This window comes from Typopeltis vanoorti, chromosome 22, assembly GCF_054136105.1.
Source record: "Typopeltis vanoorti isolate ZY-2024b chromosome 22, IOZ_Tvanoo_1.0, whole genome shotgun sequence".
Taxonomy (NCBI): Eukaryota; Metazoa; Arthropoda; class Arachnida; order Uropygi; family Thelyphonidae; genus Typopeltis; species Typopeltis vanoorti.
Window position 1 is genome coordinate 60,917,989 of NC_143570.1, and position 23,034 is coordinate 60,941,022.

General features: G+C 37.3%; 1 protein-coding gene across 1 annotated transcript in view; it reads right to left on the minus strand.

Annotated features, from left to right (window-relative positions):
- The window catches only part of LOC150094452 (neuroglian-like), a 479,168-nt gene that overhangs the window by 416,053 nt on the left and 40,081 nt on the right, over positions 1 to 23,034 (minus strand). The window lies entirely within an intron of this gene.

The window sequence follows — 23,034 nt, forward strand, 5'->3', positions numbered from 1 at the left end:
TTCTTCAAAACCTCTGATAAGTCTTCTTATATATCCTAAAAGAAAAGAAACAAATCATTAAAATTTGATGAAACATGGGGATTAAGTGTTTTAAGATATGTTCTTTCTTGTGGTTATATCAGTTAATTTAATTTAAATTTCTGTTCTAGATGTTTATCAGAATTCATATTATCCATTCTGCAAACCATGTTTACTTTAGAAATCGACACTTAGGGGCTACCCTGAGTGTTGAGTCTTCAAAATTTGAGTCATCAGAATTCAAGGAGAACCGGCCTACTCCGGAACGCCGGGGGAGTAGTCCCCCCCTATTTTATATATATATATATGTAATGTAAGCTTATAAAATTATTGGTAACCCTAATATACAGTATCCCCAAGTTAAAAAATTAATTATATATATATATATATATAAAAAAAAATTATACGCAAACATCAATTCATTAATTTAACAAATACAAGTTCAATTAATTTTCCAGATAGCTCAAAAGTGAAATCGAAATGGTATTCGTGTTCAAATTAGATTAGCGCAAGACCTCACATGATTCTTTTAACAATTTGCGATTTTAAAGGAACTATGAGAAAAGAAAGTGCAATTTAATAAAGTGGACATGATCAAGTCTTGACAATCCCTGTTCTTGAAACGCTGTAATCCATATGTTCCTCATGTCTCGCTTCATTTATATACATACTAAGGGGGCTACCCCCCCCCCCGGCGCCTACAGCGCCCAAGTTCCGGACTGGTAGGCCGGTTCTCCTTGAATTCTGATGACTCGACACGCAGGGCAGTCTCCCTTAGTTTCAAAACGTGACATAAAAGGGCTTATCATTTTATATATATAGGGTAGATTTTATGTGAATTTCATCTACAAAGGGTATAAACCTATAGAATACTACTGCTGTAGGCGAGCTAAGGGGTTAGATAATCCGGAGCACCTGCTCTAGAAACAAACTCAAATTTTCGAAGAAAGATTTTTCGCTTGGTTACAAAACGCATCACATTTGACAAGAAATTAGATTATTGTTTTCACCCCGCCTTTCGAACGGTGAGTGAATATCCCACAATGCAAAGTACAATGGGATACTGAAGCAACCGATGTGAAGTCAGTGGCCTCTATATGCAAGCAGAATAGTCGTGAGAATACTTTAAGAGTAAACTTTATTACGCTTGAATAAAAGAACACAGCTTAATGAAGCATAATTTTACGCTGCACAAGACTCCAAAAAAGCAAGATCATGGTTTCACACCGACCAATGAAATTCATCTACCAACTAAAGACATTTAGAAACATCCAAGTTCGCGGCTGGATTCAAACCCATAGCTTGGAAAGCGGTGAGCTAATCACTTGGCTAACTAAGCTCAATATTATTTATTTATTGACAGAAAGAGAGATCGCGTCCTGTTTACAGCATATTTTTGTACTGTACTTGATTGTTTCTTAACAGTTTCTACTCACTGTTATGTACACAGGCACTTTCTTAACAAACAACAAAGTATGAACAATTCGTTCATAAGTACTTTTCAAATTAAGAAGAATAAGCTGGTCTAAAATAGAAATAGTAAACTTTCACAAAGCGAGAAAGAAAAGTTGCGTCATATTTACAGAATATTTATTTAGTTGACTGTTCCTTAACTGCTTCTAACTTATTGTGTTAACGCTGAAGATAGCAATGAATTACACTAAGAAATATTAGCTTTAATAAACTCAGATTTTAACAAATTTGTGTTTTAGCCTATTAATGTTATAGTAACATGCAATCTAAAAAATCTCTACCATCAACAAGGAGTGATAAAGAAATTACACTTCCCATATAAGGCTCATAAAAAAAATGTTTGCAGCTTAACCATCTCTTGTGGAAAGACCTCTCAAAGAAGAAGCAGATCAATTAACCTCTTTAAAATTTGATCTACTTCTTTTTTTTCTCGTTTAAAATTTGGTTTATTTTTTCTCATCTGTTAAAGGACAAAAATCAGATGGACTACACCCAATTTTACTAACATGAAACTCCAGATAAACAAACATACTTAGTTATAAACCACATCGTCTATCTTGTCGACTTTGGCTTTTTTTGAATCACAAAAACATTGGAAGACGATGGATGTGCTGTTATCAATCGTAGAAACTACACGGCGATATCATAGTGCAACTAATTTCAGCTTGTTGCGAATGATTCCTGCTCTGAGGATTTAAAAAACTAATTGTAGGGATAGGGAAAACAACAACTAGCACTTCCATATGAGATACGCTAAGTCACCTCCAAATAAAGAGCAATGAAAGGTTCCTCGCGTCACCGACGGATTGGAACTCATATTCTTCCAATGAAGAGAGATTCTGGCTACTGTGCTAAAAAAGCGTTACAATACACATGGTAGAGCAGAATCCCACTTCCTTTTCATGTCAATAATCTATCACAACCAAGTAATTTGGTATCGTAGAATCCTGATTACTGCTTTTGACAAGATCTTGCATTGTTTGCTTTGTGCTAAAGTGCGTGTGTTCTTCTCGTTGGTATGACTATTAATGGAACGAAAAATCCTACATCCGTATGATATCGGCAAATTCAGTATCGGTTGAAAAGCCCGATAAAACGTTTCGTGTCCTAGATGGGATTCGAATTCAAGTTTTCGAAACAAGGGCATCGTTAATACCGACTGAACTACGGAGGTCCTTCAGAGCAAAATCATAGGACCTTCTTACATCATGGCTGTTCAAATTGACAGGCATCTAAACAAAAATTATTCCATGTCCATCTTCAAAAATTTGGAAGTAGCTGCCATCTGCAGTAGGAAGTTTTTTTGTTTTGCTAAACAACAGTCATTACATTTTCATAGCAACAGCTGCATTAGCACCTCACGCTTTCCAGCTATGGCCATCCCACTTATATGCAAATACTTGAACCCATATTTGTATTGCTTTCTAAACTGTTTCACTAACTCCTGCTTTTAAGGTTCTAGCTAATCTCAAAGTATCTAGGAAATGACAGAACACCGCAAAGAAGAATACGTCAGAGTTAACACGTGTGTGTGTGTGTGTGTGTGTGAGAGAGAGAGAGAGAGCTAGTGTCATATCAGATCTCTACACTCCACACACTGCAAGACAGTTAGATCGCCTCCGAGATCTTACAGCGATGTTATTATGAAATCGAAAGCACGATACTGGAAAATACAAAAGATGCCCAATCCCAGCAATCTGAACGTAATTCTTAGTTTAATCTGTGACTGTTGGCTATGATTTTGCTACTGCATAAGCATGTACTTGAAGTCAACAATGTCATACTTTGAAAGCAACTCGTAAATGTACTGCTTGATTGCTGTAGTGAAAATATTAGTATTTTTATCTGTATTTCTCCGAATGTTTTCCTACTTTGTATATATTTGCAACCGAATAATTAAATGAATACTAATAGTTCGGTTACATTTTCTTTCGGCGTTAATCACCCACATAAACAAGAATCCATAATATAAAGACTAGAAACTGTGATTCATATGGTTATTAACTGCTATATTACTTTTTGCATATAGGAGGGATGAGGAAAAGAATCAATACAGTATCTATATCAGTGGAAATAAACTTGATAGTGAAGATGCATGCACCAGAGGAAAAAAAAAAACAAAATTGGGTCATTTAATTATTTGTTAGAGTTATATCAAATAGAACATCCTAATCTTTTGCTACGCCACTGTGGAAAGGTAAGTTATTCAATGCCCATATGTTAAATCTTCTTGTAGAAAAGAAGATTTAATGGAAGAAATATTACAAGAAATTAAAACAAGAAATTTTATTCTTATGTACGAATATGAATGTGCATAGTTCGTCATAAAATACAGGACTACAGCAGTGGTTAGTAGTAGTTCTTTGCAGAGGACTCGGTTCAGAATTAAACAGCAACTGTGACCTTCTTTTTCACAGATATGAACACATATACACTTATTAGTTACACAAAACACCCATTCATAAACCACATTAAAAATTGGATTTGTCTGTGAGCAGAATGAAATGTGAAAATTAATAGTACACCAGTTTCCGACATAAGACAATATATTTTTTTTTTTCCTTATAAGGATAACTAATAAATTATCGAGTCACGAGTGCTTTAAGTACTTCTTTTTTTTTGGGGGGGGGGGGATTTTATCGTCTACTGCTAGATAAAAATTTACAGCGAAATGTGTCGGTTATTCTTGAATAAATTGATTACTTAAACAAGAGGAATTCCAGTTTGATGATTTATATCATAGTCGCCTGTATGCTTTATATATATAGCACTAAAAGTAAAATAGTCGATTCATTTCATATAGCTATTTCTATTTATCTATTAATAAAATTTGTTTCTGTTTCTCAGTTGGTATCGATGATGCCCTCTGGTTGGAAAGATCTGGGTTCGATAGGATGGCGAATTAGTGGCTCTCATTCGGAGGTAGAGGGTTCTCATCCCGAAAGACAAACTGGATATAAAATACAAACTAACAGACGATCTAGTACACAGACAGAATAAACCGCCCTATCAGAATAGTCTGACTTTCTGCAATGAGATAGAGTGTGTGTGTGTGTTACAGCTCTTAAGTTATTTTAGTTCAAAAGTGAATATTTATTTTGATAACGAGATAACGATTCAATTTAACAAAAATATTTTCGTGTTTTCCCCAACTCATTAAAAACAAGTTATATGAACTTTCTGTTCGACTTTATTTACTACAGATGCATCTAATTTTTGTTAATTTTAACGCTATTTATATTAATGTCACAGTATGATATATTTCTAGATTCTCTCCTTCTGATAAACGATTTTATGACGAAAGCTGAACCCAAATAACAAGTCAGAGGATTACAAATGTTTAGCTGATGAATAAGCACATTAAACGTTTGTTAAATATAACACACTTCAATAAACATTTATTGTTTCTACGACCAGTTCGCGCACACCCTTTCTTAATCAGGTTATTACAACTGCGTTGTGAAGTGTAAAATGAGTGGCAGCGAGAAGGTGAAAAGATATAAACATCAGGAGAGATAACCCCCATAGCCGTCTATAAAACATTATAACCAAAGAATATCAACTCAGTTTAGTACGTTTTCTTTAAATGCCAAAGATAACTAACATTGTGTCCGTTCTCGGTAATTTGAGTGGCGCAGTAACTAGGATGAGATTGTTACGCAATAGAATACTCACAAGCACTCTAAAACCCATTTAAACTCACTGTATTTGACTGTTGTCCTTCATTTGCATTTAATGTTCTAGGATGTGCTACTTTTTGCTTAGTCCTAAGCGCTTTCCTATCCTTAATGGTAACAGGATAAGATAACACTCAAATTACATTTGTAATTCGTGTTCATCTGATCAGGGTTATTTGAAATAATCCTTATAACAATAAAATTAATTTTAGAGTTTGCTGTCTGTTACCAGAGATGTTGGCGGCACTAGAAAGGAGGCCAGCATACGCCATTCTAAGTAAAAAGTGTGTTACTGTACAGACCTTGTTCGGGTGAAGGCTGCAAATTGCATCTCTCTCTCTCTCTCTCTCTCACACACACACACACACACAACGTAAATAATTATGATATACGAGGGAAAGTCAGTAAGTTACAAACAAAAGCAGAACAAATGAACTGAAAGTGAATAGCTTTCAGTATGAATGTCAGTACATGTAGTATACGCGTATGCACGTTTTGCAGCTGTTCAGCCGTCTAAAATGGCTCACTTTAGTGAGTAGGGGAGTGGCAAACCCCGGGTACCTGATGCTGAACCATCCTTAATTTAGGTAATATACACCTGTTATATTACATGTGGAATGGTCCCTACCCTTTTTTTTTTCTTTTCTCTCCTTGTCCCCCACCTCTTCCACACAATGCTATTAGGTATTCCAGGACTAGGGATGAATCATTCCTATTTTGCTATTTCTTTTTGTTATGCACTGACAGTCTGCCTTCTCTTCTAAGTATTTGTTGCAAAAGGGCCTTGCAACATAATTTTTTTTCTCGCAGTGACTTCATTCCAAAATGCTAATATGGCTGTGCCATATAATACATCTAATGTTGCATCAGTTGTCGCGCAGAATAATCAGAGCCGCGTTCAGGGCTCTTGTACAGTCTCCAAACACAGGTCAGTGATGCTGTGAACGAGGAATACAGAAGGTATGGGATTAACCTCATAGGTGAACTTTTCATAGGCACATAGAATGTACGGAGTCTACAGATGGGAATTCTTGATATTTTCTGTAAAGAGATGAAGTATGAAAATGATAAGGTCATTTCAAAAGATAGGATTCTAAGCTAGTTGATTATTCAGGAGGTGACTCAAAGAATCGCGAAGAATAATCATAACCGCGTACAGAAGGTATGGGATTAACCTCATAGGCGAACTTTTCATAAGCACATGGAATGTACGGAGTTTACAGATGGAAATTCTTGATATTTTCTGTAGAGATGAAGTATGAAATTGATAAGGTCATTTCAAAAGATAGGATTGTAAGCTAGTTGATTATTCAGGAGGTGACTCAAAGAATCGTGGAGTAGCTGTGGTACTGAAGTCAGCTCAGACAAGAGCCTTCTTGGTTACAAACATCTAGTACAAAGTGTCGTTAATGAAACGACACTTTGTACTAGACTTAAGGCTCATCCTGCCAATGTGGCAATCATGGTAATTTATGCATCCCACAGAGATAAGCCTGATGACGAGAGCGAGGAATTCTATGAAAACCTACAGGCTGTTTTGGACCGACTCCCAAAGAGAAACGTACTTTTCATCTCACGACGAACCTATACTTGCACATCTAACATTGGCACGAGATTGATTGTCCTGGCTCTCCAAAGGTGGAAGACAAGCATATGTAATGTGCATTTTTTATCATGGAGCAGAGTGTGGTACAGACCATCAGCTAGTAATAGCAAAAATACGCATGAAACTCCGAAACCCAAGTCAGTCCGCTGGAGTGGATGTCAGATTAATCCCTGGGGGGGGGGGGGTCACAGAAGAAAAATCAACTCAGGTGGATGATCTTTTGGGAGACTAGTGAAGAGAATTCACCTGAAATGCTCTGGGAAAGAGTCAATGTTATAATGCAGGATACAGTCAAGAAGTATCAAAGCCCAACTAGAACATCAAGAGACCCCTGGATATCAGATGCAACATGGGATCTAATCGAAAGGCGGCGGCTGGAGAAACAGAGACTGAAGAATATAAGATTATACAGAGAAGTCAGAAAAGCCATCAGGCAGGACAAGGAAAATTTTTATAATAATAAATGTAATGAAATAGAGTTCCAGTTGGGGAAGCACAATAATAAAATGATGTTTCGTTTAGTTCGTGACCTAAAGCACACATTTATGTCAAAACTGAATGTCATCAAAGACAGGAATGCGGCAGCACTAACAGAACTGGAAATCAAAAACATGTGGAATAAATTGATATCTCCTTCTCTTAGGCATGAGATTGAAAGAGCAGTTAAAACAGCTTAACATAATGATGCCCTAGGCGCAGATGGAATCCCAACAGAATTAAGGCCACAGGGAATAGAGGGATGTGTTTCATAGATTAATTACAAGAATAGGATCACGGACTACACCCTGGAAGAAGTCTGTTTTCATACCACTACACAAGAAGGGAGATATGGATTGCAAGAATTATAGAATTATCAGTTTAGTCTGTTACACAAGATTTTATTAAAGATCATTCTAAATAGGATTGAGGCAGAGATACCCGAGGAAATAAGCAGGTTTTAGAAAGGAAAGGATACCAGAGATCGGATCCTTTGCCTTAGACAAATGAATGAAAAATATATAAAGAATTTAGACTCCCTTAGGTAATGTTTCATAGACTACTTCAAAGCTTTTGACTGTATGCACGTGTTCAGCATGTGAAACTGTGCAAAGTAATGAAAATAATAAGTTTACTCACCACATTATTAAGTTGGTAGCTAATTTGTACAGTAAGAAAACAGTTGGATCAACTGATTGGCTTCAGGTTGCAAAGGAAGTTAGGCAAGGATACATACTTTTTCCTAACCTGTTTAATATCTATGCTAAGGACATCGTGTGTGTGTGTGTGTGTGTGTGTGTGTAGCATTGGATGAGTTTAAGACAGGAATTAAGGTATGTAGTAAACTGGCGAGTAATCTGAGGTATGATCACAAAACATCACATTATAAAGGAGGAATGACAAGGAAGAACTAGGACAAATCCTTAACAAACTTAAGGAGATCAGTAAGAACAGAGGACTTCAGTTCAATCTTTGCAAGACAAAGATTATGGTTCTGAGAGGAAATACAGACAGGGAAGCTCCTGAGAAACAAGTGTACCATGATGGAGAAAGAACTGAGGAAGTCAGCAAGTTCGAGTACTCAGGATCCATCATAAATGTGAAGACTGCTGTTTCAGAAGACATCAGCAGAAGATTAGGAATGGTTAAAACGTCAGGAACTTGTCTAAAATCTGTTAGGATAGATCTATCTCCAAAAGAACAAAGTTGAGGATTCTGTATGCAGCTGCTTTTACAATTGAAACTTATAGATGTGCGGCTTAAAGGAAACCTAAAGTCTGATTGGAAAACGATAGCGGCTTTTGAGGTATGGTGCTACAGAAGGCTTTTGGGGATATCATATATTGAAGGGGGGGGGGGGCAAATGGATGGGTGCCAGAAAGGATCGGTAGCACCTTAACGATATTGACAGAAGAAAGTTGAAATACTTTGGACGCAACCTAAGGTGCCCTGGAAAAAGAGAAGGGGGTAGACCCTTAATAAGATGGATGGTGTGTCTAGAGTGACCGCCGATCTTCAGAGAGTTGAATCCTCCAAGAAAAAAGCACACAGCAGAACCACCTGGCGAGGATTGGTGTGGCACATCACAGAGCAACAGAGATACTGCATCTGATGATGATGTCCAATGAATAGATGGATGAATGGAAAATGTAGAGTGTGCTGGAGGAATGTACAACTGTCTGCATATGCATCAGTTCACAATTGGGTCCAGAAATTTTCGCGTGCACTTTTACTGCTCGATACTTCATGATTAAGACCGACGTGGTCACTCAGGAGACTGCGACAGAGGATCCAAGATGACAGGCGGATAATGATACAGCGTAGCGAGTGCAATGTTGTTCTCATGATCTAGCTACAGCATAATGCACAATCGTTTAAATTTCCGGAAGGTGTGCGCACGATGCACCCAGAGAACTCAGCCCTCATCACAAAATGAACCGATTGTGTCATGTCTTCCAACATCTCTTCGGCTATGCGTATGAAGATATTAAACAGGACTTTCACAAGAGATGAATCGTTGTTTCACTAGAAAGTGGAATCAAATGTGCTTCAGAGCAACAGAAACATCCCAGTTCACTAGCAAGCAAGGCGACGGTTGCGTCATCAGCGAGAGTTCTTATGCTTACGGTCTTTTGTGATTCAAAGGGAGTACTGCTGGCCCATTTTCAGAAACGTGGTGAAAATCTGAATGCCACATCGTAGTGTCAAATTTTATTGAATCTTCGGGATACAATTCACCGAAAACATCCACGAGCCATACTCCTCTGATAGAGTACTGCTCATGCATGACATTCCTAGACTTCATACAGCAAACCTGGTGAGAATTCAAGAACTTCAGTAGGAACTCCAACATCACCTTACAGCCCCAACGACTTTCACCTGTTTAGCCCGTTGAAACAGCACTTCATAACAAACGTTTTGCTGGTGATCAGAAGGCTGAAAATGAGGTACAGAGTTGGCTGAAACAACAGACAAAAGAATTCTATGTTGCTAGTTTGAAGAACTGTTAAACAATAAGACAAGCATATAAATGGTGAAGGAGATTATATAGAGAAATAAATATTTTTCCGAAGTTTGTATTTAATTTGTTTTATTCTTTATAACCAAACACACCACTTTGACAGAGAATATACACAATTAGCAGGGGAATATACCGTATATACGTGTGTGTAGGATGGTGGCAAGGCATGGGATTACGTAGTGTAGTGATCGTGTGATGCTGTATAGCGTACAGCGGCCTTCCGTCATGAGTAATGAGACTATGGTGCAATGCTCTCACTCTATAATTCAAACATATTTTCTTTAGCTAATATTTATTTCCATCGATTCTAAGTTTTTCTAAACTTTGTCAATGCCTATGCTCAAATTAAAACGGGAAATATCTAGTTATGAACTTTAATCGGATTATCTCAACACTTAGGTTCATGTTAACTACAAATTAATAAATTAGGTGGTTCTAGTTACAAACTTAACTGCCTGTTGTTTTATTGCTGTTTTACAGTTCCTGATAAACTCATATCTCATGGTCAGAGCTACTCCTTTAAATTGTAAATCAAATCGAATATAACCGAGGTTATATTCAATTTTCCTTGCTTTGAGAAAGGAAAAAGCCTGCAATCTTCATTTGAGATCAACTAACTTCGCTTCGGATTAAAATCCTATATATGATTCCAAAACAAAATGATATATGATAAAGGGACCCTTACTATAATTTGATCGTCAAAAGTTCAATCGCTAATGTCAATGCCCTTTGATGAGAAGAACTAGGTTCATATCCCGTCTAAGACACAAAGAACCTTTATAGCGGCTTTTCACCTGAAGTTGAGTTAGCTGGTCCAATATACGCAAACTAACAAGAAAATATACACATAATCAGTATATGTGGATGGCCTGGTTGGCTGAGTGGATGGCGCCGCTCTATAATCAACAGGTTGCTCGTTCGAATCCCACTGCGGAATTGATGCTAGTGAATGTCTTCGTCACCCGGTGTAAGACCACCACTGGCGTTTAGTGGAGGGCTTAAATTGTTTGATAAAGAATTACGTTTCTTTACAGCAGGGGAAAGGAATATCTGACCTTAGCCAACCTACAGTGATAAAATACACTACAAGTTTACAACCTCCCATCAACGCCAGGTTGATGGGAGTCACAAGATGTAGATAGCATTAACCGGGTTGTCGTAGCATTAATTAGATTTCCATTAAGCCAAGATGCTTGGCCGTGAAAAACCATGAGCTTAACACATTAAGTGGAAGATGAGACGCGATTCAATATGAAAATATAATTAAATATTTTAAGGAATAATTTTTTAAAAAATTAGATTTAATCCTTGCAATTTTCTGATTTTTTCCCCCCATGTAAGCTCCTATTTAGACGACTGACCGAACAATAGTGCTGCCTCAGTGTTCCAACCTAAGGCTAAAATTGAATTCTAATTATTTTTTTTTCATATTAAACGATTAAATATTAAAAGAGTATTAGAAAGACATACCTGTGTATATTTTTTGAAGGAATTAATGACGGTACACATACCCGCCACTGAATTAAAAACAATTATGCAGGTATACGTAAACGTCGTGCAGTGTATATGCAAAATAGTTGGTCTCGTGTTCTAGGCAACTATTTAAGGATGCTATTGCAGGTCAGTAATCGTCAATAGTGTTGATCACAATGGGAGAAAAGAAAGGATCTTTCGCAGTTCGATAAAGAGCTTATTGTGAGTGCCCGTCTGGCCGGAGCCACGATTTTAAAACAGCACAGCTGACTGATTTCTCAAAAGGTGAGATATCCCCGTTGTTAAATCGGCGGCAAAATAAACCACTTTGCTATTCTAAGAAGAGTAACTGTGATGCGGGACAGTCTGTCAGGAACGAGATCGCCGTCCTCTGAGAAGGCTTGAGGTGTGCATCAATTGACCAAAGCATTTAATGAAGACTGTAGAGAATCGATAGTGGCAGCCGGATGCTTATATGGAAATCATTGATTTCTGCAAAGTGATTTCAGTCATTGGATGTATAATGGAACGTTCACATATACTGTTTGGAAAGAAGTCAACGGACGCCCCCATGGGCAAGGTGCATCGTGCCATGCAACGAGTCATGTCTGCAGCCGGTATAAATTGGAAGAAAATGATGCATCCAACTAAGTTTCTAATTCAGTGGCCGTTATGTGTATTTGGTGCGGGACTTGACTGAGACGATAAATGGTAATTTGGTATAAAAAATTAAAAAATATTGAGGATGCCAAACAAATATGTGAACGTCGAAACATATCCAATGATCGATATGACTGGAACCAGTATTAACTAAAAAAGTTGATGAATCTATTGTACTTTTGATCTTTTTAAACTTTTTTGTTGCTGATTCTATTCATGTCTCATTTCGGTCATTGGATATAATGGAACGTTCACATATACTATTTGGAAAGAAGTCAACGGACGCCCCCATGGGCAAGGTGCATCGTGCCATGTCTGCAGTCGGAATAAATTGGAAGAAAATGATGCATCCAAATTAGTGCAACTGTGCCCGGATTAAATGGCTGCGAGAATAGAACTGACGGAGTTTGAAAGAAGCGTTCTGATAGGATATCATATTGCAAGCTTATATATTCGGCAAATTGTGCAAAGTGGAACATCCCAGGTCCAGAGTCAGTGATACATACTGAGATGGAAGCACAGGGAGTCAAGTGAAAGTGCTACCAGCAGTGGACAAGCTATCACACTCATCGTATTTGACTATAAAGTGCTACTAAGGATAATATGTAAAAATCGTCATTCGTCAGTCGAAAATTGTGGAGATGAATGTGGAGTCCGGTCATCGACTGGAACATGAATCTAAGCCGAAAGATTCAGAACCGAGGCTTACACCGTGAGTTTTCATGGCAGGACCGCAATGTTCAAGCCCTACATTACCCAAAAACCAACACACAGAGTCGTCTTTAGTGGTGCAAAGAGCGTATACAGTGGGACGTGGAAGCTTGGAAAGATATGTTATGTAGCAACGAATCACACTACACCCTCTACCGTGCAGATGGGTGGGTGTGGCTGATGCCCAGTAAATTACCCATTCCTTACCAGAGTGCGTAATGCCTATGAAATTCGGAGGCTGCGGTGTGATGTTATGGTTCTGTATTTCCTGGTTTGTCCTCAGATCAACCCTATTGATCATCTGTAGGATGAACTGAGACACCAGGTGAGGTCAAGAGACGTCCACCCTACAACATCTCATTACATTCCTACAAAAATGGTTGAACATTCCCCCTGATCGATATCGTACGCTTCTGGAAAGCATGTCCCTTAGGATTCCTGCAGTCATTGCAGTGAAAAGAGGTCCTACATCTTAAGGTGGGCACCATGGCTGTTTGTTCCTGACACTATGGTGTCCGTTGACTTCTTTCCAAGCAGTGTAATTTGTTCTTCATCCTGATTTTTTTTTTTTTTAACCAAATTTTACATTTATTCTCAATTAAGTCCGGTATTAAATACCGTATCATTACTTTCTTCAAGAATATACCTAGGTATGCCTTTCTTTCAATAATTTTAATATATATATAAACATTTTACTTACAATTTAACTTTAACCTTAAGATGGAACACAGAGGCTGCTACATTACTGTGAAAGATTTGCTACTTTTCGGTTAACTGGATTTAATACTTTGATGGTATTAATGGATGGTGTCCGCGCGGTTAGAGGAGTGGTTACGCGCTCCGCAACCATATGCCTGGGAAAGGAGTGTTTTGCGTTCGATTCTCGTCGCTAACCTGAGGAGCTAAGGATTCTCAGACAAAGCCAAGTTAGCCGGTCTTTGGTCTGGACTGCAGGGTTTTTCGCCCTGCAGAGTTTTTTTCTCCCCGCAAAGGGAGAAAAAAAACCAGATAAACTGAGGTTTTTTTCTCCCGCAAAGCAGGCAAACCGGTCTTAAGAACAACGCTTCAGAGACAATTACACATGGGGCTGTTGTGCCAAATAAAAAGAATGGACGGTAGGTACTGAGAAAATGGAAAACATATTTTTGAGTCCATAAAGTGAACACTACTGGAAGTTGTGTGTACCAGTGAGTACATCTTTCCATACTTGATTATTTCCTTCAAAACTGGAAAAGTGTAATCATTAAATGTTTCTGTATGAAGAATATGACACAATTTGATAAGACTAATACCATCCTATGTATTAAAACATTCAAAGGGCAGGGTTAAACATGAAATAATTTGACATTATTTTTAATGATAATCACATGAGCTATGGATGGTATCGTGTACTTTGACCAAACGATACATTAGCAACGTTCGATTATCAGGAAATCTAAGTGTGCTGTATTTTGTCTCTACAACAACAAGGTTTCTTGATTACCAAACTCTTGTATAATAATCAGGATACTCTCACAGCAGGCGATGATCATTTACTATACCGCCTAAAGGAGATTCATATGCCTACAATGCTACAGAGAGATTCGCATCCTGCCTGTAGGCAGGAGTGCAAGGTAAATGTCTCAGTCTGACCGGAAAATTAAAAATTTGTTGTATTTATTTGTTACTACAGTAATTACTTTCCTTTTTTTTTTTTTTTTTTTTAAATTTATGTGCCATTGCTGGAAAATCAAACTGCTTATCTTACTATAAACTAAGGTGCTCGAGAAATTCTCTCCGTTACTTTTTTTTTTTTTTTTTTTAACGTTTTATTACTGAGATGCCACTGGTATTGTTAGCTATCGAATAAAACAGGCGGCTTTTTTTTTCCCAATGCTTACGTAAAAAATTAAAAACTTACTTGGTATGTGCTTACGTTTTCGTAAAACAGGAAGAAATAAAGCATTAAAACTTTCAGTATTGTATCGAGTTTGTTTCAACAAGAACTTCTAATCAGTAAGAACTAGAAACGCTAAATTTGATATGGAGCTTCAATATGACCTAGGGCAGTGTTTCTCAAATTATGCAGAGTAAAAGTGCTTTCGGAGCCAGCCAACCACCCACTTTGTACTTGAATCCAGATTTTCCTACTAAAGTACGAGATGAACGTTTTAATGTAAAAATCTCCGCCATTTGTGTGTGTGTGTGTGTGTGTGTGTGTGTGTGTGTGTGTGTGTGTGTGTGTGTGGAATACCTTTGGAAATGAGTAGATTGAGTAATTTCATTATTAAGCGGGCACATGAATGATTTTATTTATTCATTTATTATGTGAATCCCGCACACAAAAGATTGTAAATCTGTAATACATTATTATAGTCTGGAAATCCTGCTCATGAAGCTTTTAGCGACGGTTTCCGAAAAGCAGAGTGGCGTCTCACATCGAGAGATGGTTCATGTGTAACCTAGACATTTACAGCCATGTCCACAACGAATTTCGAAAAGATGGTTGTAGAGCGGATATGCCTACTTGGCTACCTACTCGGCCAAACAATCCGCAATATGATTAACAACTTGTCTTGCACATCGCAACCATGTTCTATCAATATAACACCTACAATTTCCTATTATGAACATTCTTTGTGTAATGAATTATCATCATTGGTACATTGCGGCCTCCAATCAACAGGTCGCAGGTGTGAGTCCCGTTGTGGGCACAGGTGATTGCGATTATCACTTGTGGGAGATGTATTTTATCGCACGGTGTGAGACCACCATGCCCTGCTTACTTGAGGCCTGAAGTAGCCTGAAAAAGTTCCATGTTTGTTCTTTAGAACAGGATTTGCAGACTACGTAAAAAATAAACATACATAAAGTTCATTTTAAAAAATAGGGGGAAAAAAATTAGCCCGCTTACGGTACTAAATGTACTATAGGCTTACAGCCTTTCGTGAATGGGAATTATATTAATAAAAAGAAATAAATATATACATGTAAATAAATTTACAGGCCTTTAAAAGTCTTCAACCTTTCACGTGTCTTTGGTTTCGTATCCTTAATTTTATTACAAAGTAAGCAGTTTCATTCTTTTTGAACATATTCTGTCAGTAAATTGCGTGTGCTCTTCTAGCCAGTTTGCCTCTTTTGCGGAATGAAATATCAGGCATTCCGGAAAAGAGAATGAAAAGAAAAAAAATTCTGCCTGGTATGAAACCGACTAGCTCTCTTCAGCTGTAAAGTCCTTATAAATATTATTGGCATCACAGGCAGGGTTCGAACTCGGATTTTTCCAACCAAAGGACATCATCGATACCAATTTAAAGTCTACCATATGACATAGAAATGGCTAGTTTTTCTTTCAGTCCTCCACAATTTGATCATCCAGTCGCTCCACAATCTGAAAGTCTGAGGCCAACTGACTAAAGCAACATAATGATATGATGTCTTCTCCATCTCCAACCTTTCAGAACCCAAATAACTATACGGATTTAACTGGAAAAAAAAAAAAGAAGCTAAGACTGCCAAATACAACACGCAGCCTCCTCTCATAAGTTCGGTTAAGCCGTCTTCTTTCCTATTATTGTAACGTACACCACCAACCTACACTCATTTAATGGTAGCAGTTGCAAAAGAAAAGTGTAGAATCACTCTCAAAACTATAGCGGAGTTAAGAACAGACTGCACTGAGCATTTACCCGTCGTGTTGAAAGTGGTATATCTTTGTGGTATCTGACGGCTTGTATAATTTTCTTGCATGTTCAGAGGTGTGTGTGCGCGCGCTCTCAGGAAAATTAATGGCTTAAGAAAAACGATGACAGAGATAAATCACGAGTTCAATTTTGGAATTATCACATCCCTCTTTCCATTACAGAATGGAAATTTTCACTTCGCCAAATTCGATAACTGCGCCAGTACACCTACCAGAAACGTGAAAAGGTGACGTCATCCAAGAAGACAGCGTGCTTGACAAATGCATTTATCTATCCGTTACAACATTTCTATTGCGAAGCTGTTCCAGTTTGGTTGATAAATGAAAAAACTTCAGTTGATATATCGTTTATTGACATTCCTATGAAAGAGATTCTGGGTAACGTTAGTTCTTGAGATAAACTCGAGAACTATGCCAAGACAGTAGTGATGGGAGAAACACCAGTTCTTTTGCTCTGTGTGCAGATATTGACCACCCGTCAGCCAAGACATGCTTTATATACTGGACAAAACTGAAGTCATTATGGATATTGCTATTCAAATGAACAGAGCTTATGAAATTTCTAATAGAGAAGGCATAAACAGACCATTAAAAGATTATTATTAAACCTCCATGGAGTCAAGACTCATCGCAGGAGATCCCATCATTACACGCAGTTTTATCATAAAGCATCTTAAATACGTTCACCGTCTCCGCACTCACAACACACTCAGGCAATGCATTCCAATCACTCGCCATGCAAAAAACCTGCTCCTCATCCCCTCCTTATACAGCTTCCAGGAATGACCTCGTTCTCTCACTGTCTTCACCCATTCTATGCAAACCTCCCCCACATTAATCTGGTATTACCCCCTTAAAAGCTTATATATATGTCTCAATCATATCCTCCTCTCCACCAATTTCTGCAAATTGCATTTTCTCAATCTGTCTTCATACTAAACATTCCAGAGACCAGAAACCGCCTTTGTCAATGGGACAGCTCTTATGGGATGTCGCTCCTCCGTAGACAACTCACTGATGCCTATAAAACAGTTAACCTCCAGTCCAGCGCATTAATCTACTGTCTAGTCCCATCCGTTCCAATTTAATTACCAGCTTGTCATGTAGCAGTTTATCAAACACTTTTGCAAAACTTAAATATACCACTATGTATGCATCACCCGTAGCCAATGTAGTTTGATATGTAGCCACTGGCTACATATCAAAAAAATTCCCTAGGATATTTTTTTAGCCTTATTAGCTAATTGTTGCTCATACTGCACTTTTGCTACCCTTATCAAGCGAGTCACCTTCCTTGCCAGTTCTTTGTACTACTCCTGCAACTGCTTGTTATAACTACTCATCTTGTGCTTTCCATACCTTCTTCATCCAGATTGCATACCATACCTCTTGATTCATCCATATCATACCTGCTCTATTTAATCTCGCGACATTTGGAATACATTCTGGTATTACCTCCACCAGATAGGTTCTTGAGTAGGACCAAAACAGCACTGATATCATCTCCATCCCGTTCCTTATTCAAAGTTATTGCTGCAGGCTGTTTCCTGAACTTTGCACAATTACCAGCCTTATAATTCCCCATATATATCCCTTTCTAAAGAAGTCCTCATATGGCTGGCCACCCTGCAAGTGATTACCTCATGGTCACCCTCACCAACTGGTGGAAGATATGACACCACATTTATAATCACATCATCTAATGAGATGATCAAATCCAATACCCATGATCCTCGTGTACTCTCTGAGGTAACTGTCTCTCAAAAACTCCAGAAATTCATTCTCTTTGCCCCACATGCAGTCTCTTGATTCCAGTCTATATTACTATAATTAAAGTCACTCATAATGATAATTCGTTTCTTGCTAATCAGGCTAATTTGCCTATATTTCTTCTTTTTTACCCTCCACATTACAGGTGTATAACAACACAACTAATTGTTTCATCCTGTTCACTTCTACTTCACACAGTACTGCCTCTAAACCGCTGCCATATTTTCACCCTGCAAATCCACCTTACATGGATACAACCCATCTGCTACCATCAACAGTACTTCTCCATTTCTTCCGTCTGTATTCACGAAAAATATCATATCCATCCATTTCTATTCTCGTCGGAATGTCACCTTCATCTAACCATGTCTCGCTTATACCAACAATTTCGAGGAGAATAAATTCAATCAATGAACAATTCCGTCCCGTTATTTCGAATACTTCTGGCATTAGTAAATAAACATAAAAAAAAATCATTTCTGGTTCTACAAGTCCTGCGGACATCACTTCTCAGTTCTCTTCCTGTTGGGGATGCTTGAACTCTCAAGGTTATTCAGCGAAAATAGTACATTTGAGATATTTCAAAGAATGCATAAGAAATGAATCAACTCAGCACAGATATGCTAATGAAGATATATTCGTTAGCGAAGAATCATATATTACAAACATGTTCTTGAGACTGGTGGGACACATTTTGAAATTATAATAGCAATGAAATTAATGAGTTTGCTTTATTCCTTTTTTCCAATTATATGATATACGGTTGTTTGTTCACAAAATAAATAACATTCTATGATGAGTGGCTTTATGTACACCTCTAGATATTAGTTAACTTTCTGAATGCAATGGTGTAGCCTATGCCTGAAAGTTATCCATTTGTCATAAAGCGGATACCGTGTGTAAATCATAATATTGACCAAAAAGTGTATAAAATAATCCATTTTGGTACTGCAGCTGTTAAACAAAAGTAAAATAAATATCCATGCAATCAAATAACATTTACTTTTGAAACTCAAAAGTGATTAATAAATTACTTTTTGAAACCAAACTTTGGCAAGAGGTGCCATGTTAATGCACTGCTTTATAAAATTTTTTTTTTAAAAGTATAGTTTATATCAAATTATTTTATTACAAAAAATGTGCTAAACTTTGATTTATGACCCTGACGGAAAGAAAAAAAAAAAAAGCGTACGTTTCCGTGTTACAACGGAAACATACGCTTTGGGTTATCGAGCAACAAACAGTACAGCGTGATCCGGAACAAGTTATTTTATTTATTTATTTTTTTTAAATAACATACCTCCTCATTTTCCAGAAAACAACCCTAAAAGTATAAACACCTTCGATCGTTATAATATATCTCCGTATGAAGGAAAGTTCAGAGGTTTCATCTCTCCTGGTAGATTATACATATCACCATATTTAGATTGGGAAAACTTGCTATTAGAATGATAAAGATTATTTGTAGAAAATTTTCTTAGATCAACTACGGAATGTTCTTAAACTACTCTAATTAAAATTAGTTCAGGAACTGTCTGTGCAGCGCAATAAACAGGACATGTGTTCTTTGACTGGAAAAGACCTCTGTCGGAAAGACTTAGGATCGAACCCAGGTTCTTCCGACAGGGGCAATTCGCTTCATGACTGTGATATGGGGACGCTTAACATGATGCAGCTGACGAACTAGAAAGATACGCATATAACAAAAAAAAATCAGTAACCGGCGCGTTCAGTCTGAACATAAACAACACGCAGGGCAGAGTTTTGAACTAAGTATAACATCAACGATGATTGCAGTGGTTGCAAAACTGGTATCTAGGACTGGTTGACCGAATGGTTAGCGTATCCACTCTCTCAACAAAAATCCCGCGGTAGGCAGGGAAGGGGGGGGGGTGATGTGACTGTCTTTAGATGGAGGATGAATTTCATCACCAGGTGTGTGAGACTATCCCCATAATTACCGGAGGTCTCGAGTAAGTGACTTGAAAAAAGTTCCGTGTTTGGTTTCTAAAGCAGGGTTTCCGGGATTATGGAATTAAGTAAATTATATATATATATATATATATATATATATACATATACACATACATACACATACATACATACATACACACACACAGTAAGTATATAAAGATGCTGGGAATGGGTTCTCGGAGCGATTAACCTCGCTGTCTATTTTCAAATGACAGCAGAACTTGGATCTGACGAATGGTCGGCGAACACTACGAGAAGGAATGCAGCACTGTCCCAATTATAAAGCACGGTTTCTTTTCGTGGTATGGAATTAAAATTGTTGCGATTGTGTTTGAATTATGCAGGGAGCTAAAGCTATAAGACAAGTGTATAAATTCTTAACCGCGTGTGTTCTGGCCGGTCTGTCTATTTTTAAGATGAAAAATCTTTGACCTCTGTATGAGACCGTCAAACTCATCTTTAGTTCAAAAGTAATTATTTAAAAACGGATTTCTGAATTAAATTCGAGTTCTCGATGGTGTTTAAACCGGCTTTCCAACAAATAAAATCATCATTACCGACTTAGCTATGGAGTTTCGCAAGGAAGTAAAACCACGATTTTTATTAATACTGCTATGAAAGGACAGGTGCACCTTCATATTCTGGAAATTAACTAATAAAGAATTCTACAGCGAAGAATCACATTTCCAGAAAGAAAATGCCTCCTATCACATACAGCAAAGTCTGTTATGGCTTGGTTGAAGATGACAACGTGCTTCAAACGGACTGGGCCAACCTGAACTAGAATGATGAATATTTGTGGGACGATGAGCAATGGCATGCGAGAAATCATTCTTAGAGGTCAATATCAATAGAAACAAGAAGGCCAAGTGAAGAAATAAGCTTTAAGGGAGATTTAACCTCCAAACATATATGGAATGTTTAGCAAGTAGGCTAAATTCTATGATACAGGTCAAAGGTGGGTCTACACCTTTGAAAGGTTATATATTATGTGTGTGTGTAATGTTTTTTTTCCACATTGTTTTATAAAAGTTGTTATATTGCGAATCCGTAGAAAATGTAACAGTTTCAATGAGCTTTAAACAGATATCGATACTGAAGTTTATTAACATGCATAAACCAGGCCAATCGCATTTGAACATCATCACTTTAGAGCTTCGATTCGACATATGAAACGGTAATAAATACCAATAAAATTTGATATCACTTCTTACTGCTAGCAGTACTTCATAATCTGTTGTCAGAGTAAATATGACAAATGCATTAAAACTTTTAATCAGTAGCTATTGAATCATAGCCTGCGTTTTTATTTACACTGATTTAGAGATTTACATAAGGCAAGTCCAAGTGTTAATGTGTATGAAGACCATTATTAAGCCGTGAACAGGGTTGATTCTAAGACGCTAATTTAATTACCTCACTTCTAACATACTGAGTAATATATTTTAACGTTCTCGCTTATTTGTGGTATCTAGTTCTATCATCAATGATGTTTAGTTTGTTGGATAGAAACAAGAACTAGCTATCTTCACAGGTATCAAAATTCCACCTATATACATATTCTTGTATGCGCTCTAGACAGTGCATTACAAGAATACGTTGGAATTCTCTTCCCACTTAGTTCAAAAAACTACAATGAAAGCTATGCTAATCAAGAGAAAGTCATAACGTTGCTTAAGTAAATAGCTGTGTATAGACTTGTTTTGTGGCACAAACCACTATACTAGTGGTTTGTGCCACTATACCACTAGTATATCTAAGGACAGGCCCATAAATTTGCCACAGTATAGACAATACAGATTATAGGCAACTGTCCGGTATGCCAATAAAGAATATGGTGGTCATAATTCCAAGTATTACAACCAACATTCTCGATCTTTCTTCTTATCCTCTTACCACATACGGTCCTGATGTGTGGGGCCCGATGGGAAAAAAAAAAAAAAAAAAACTTTTTCCGACTATTCTACAATCTAATTGTGTTTTTTCCCGTTTTCGAACACCACTTCTATCGATGTTTTGTATTAGCTGCCATTATACGAAAATAATAAATCTCGTTATGCAACTCCATTTATGCAAGAAGTCTTGGCTAATCTTGTGGAAATTACATGCAAGTTCTCGTGCTTTGTTTCTGCAAACATAAAAAGCATGTCTCAAATCTAAAGAATGGTGGAAACGAAAATTCTCAGTTGAATCGTTTGCAGCGCTATGCTGAGGTATCCAATCTAAGTCACTGAACTTGCTATCGCATAATTGAAACTTTTGGTTTCATAAAAATAAAGAAATCTTCCATTCCGCTTCTTCTAAATATGTAAAGAATACATATTTATTATTATTTTCATTTAGAGTTACGCAACAATAATATTTTCAAAAAAAATATTTTTCCCTACTTCAGTTACTGAATTCAGGCTAAATTTGGAGAAAATATTGCTGCTATCAGGACGTGGTATAACCAAAAACATGCACACTGCTAAAATGTTTCGAAGCTCTCGGGGTTCGTCACGTGCTGCTTTCTCTTTTAAAAGAACTTTAAGACAGCTTTGGCCAACTTACCAATAATTGTGGATAAATGTTTCCGAAGTTTCGCAATATATAATAACTGTATATTTAGTACCTATTTTTATGGAATACGAAAACATCCTCTAAAATAATTAGTTCCCTTTTTTTTGTGATCAAAATATATTTAAAAAAAAGTTCATTTGCAACCGCACAGCACGAGAGTTACTTTACACCATCTTCACAAGAGCATGCAAAAGACATTTGATTGTCCACAGATAATGCCTAAGTCGAAAAATAAAATAACTGCTCTCTATATCATTGCAGAGAAAAACAATCATAGTATTACAGAAAAAATCCTGAACCCACCATGCATTCGGACGGTCATGTCTAAATGCATTTCGAACGTTTTTGGTGGGCCTCGGTTGCAATCACAGTACCTTTCTCAGGGGAGACATTGCTACAATGTAATACACTATTGCATTACTTATACTGT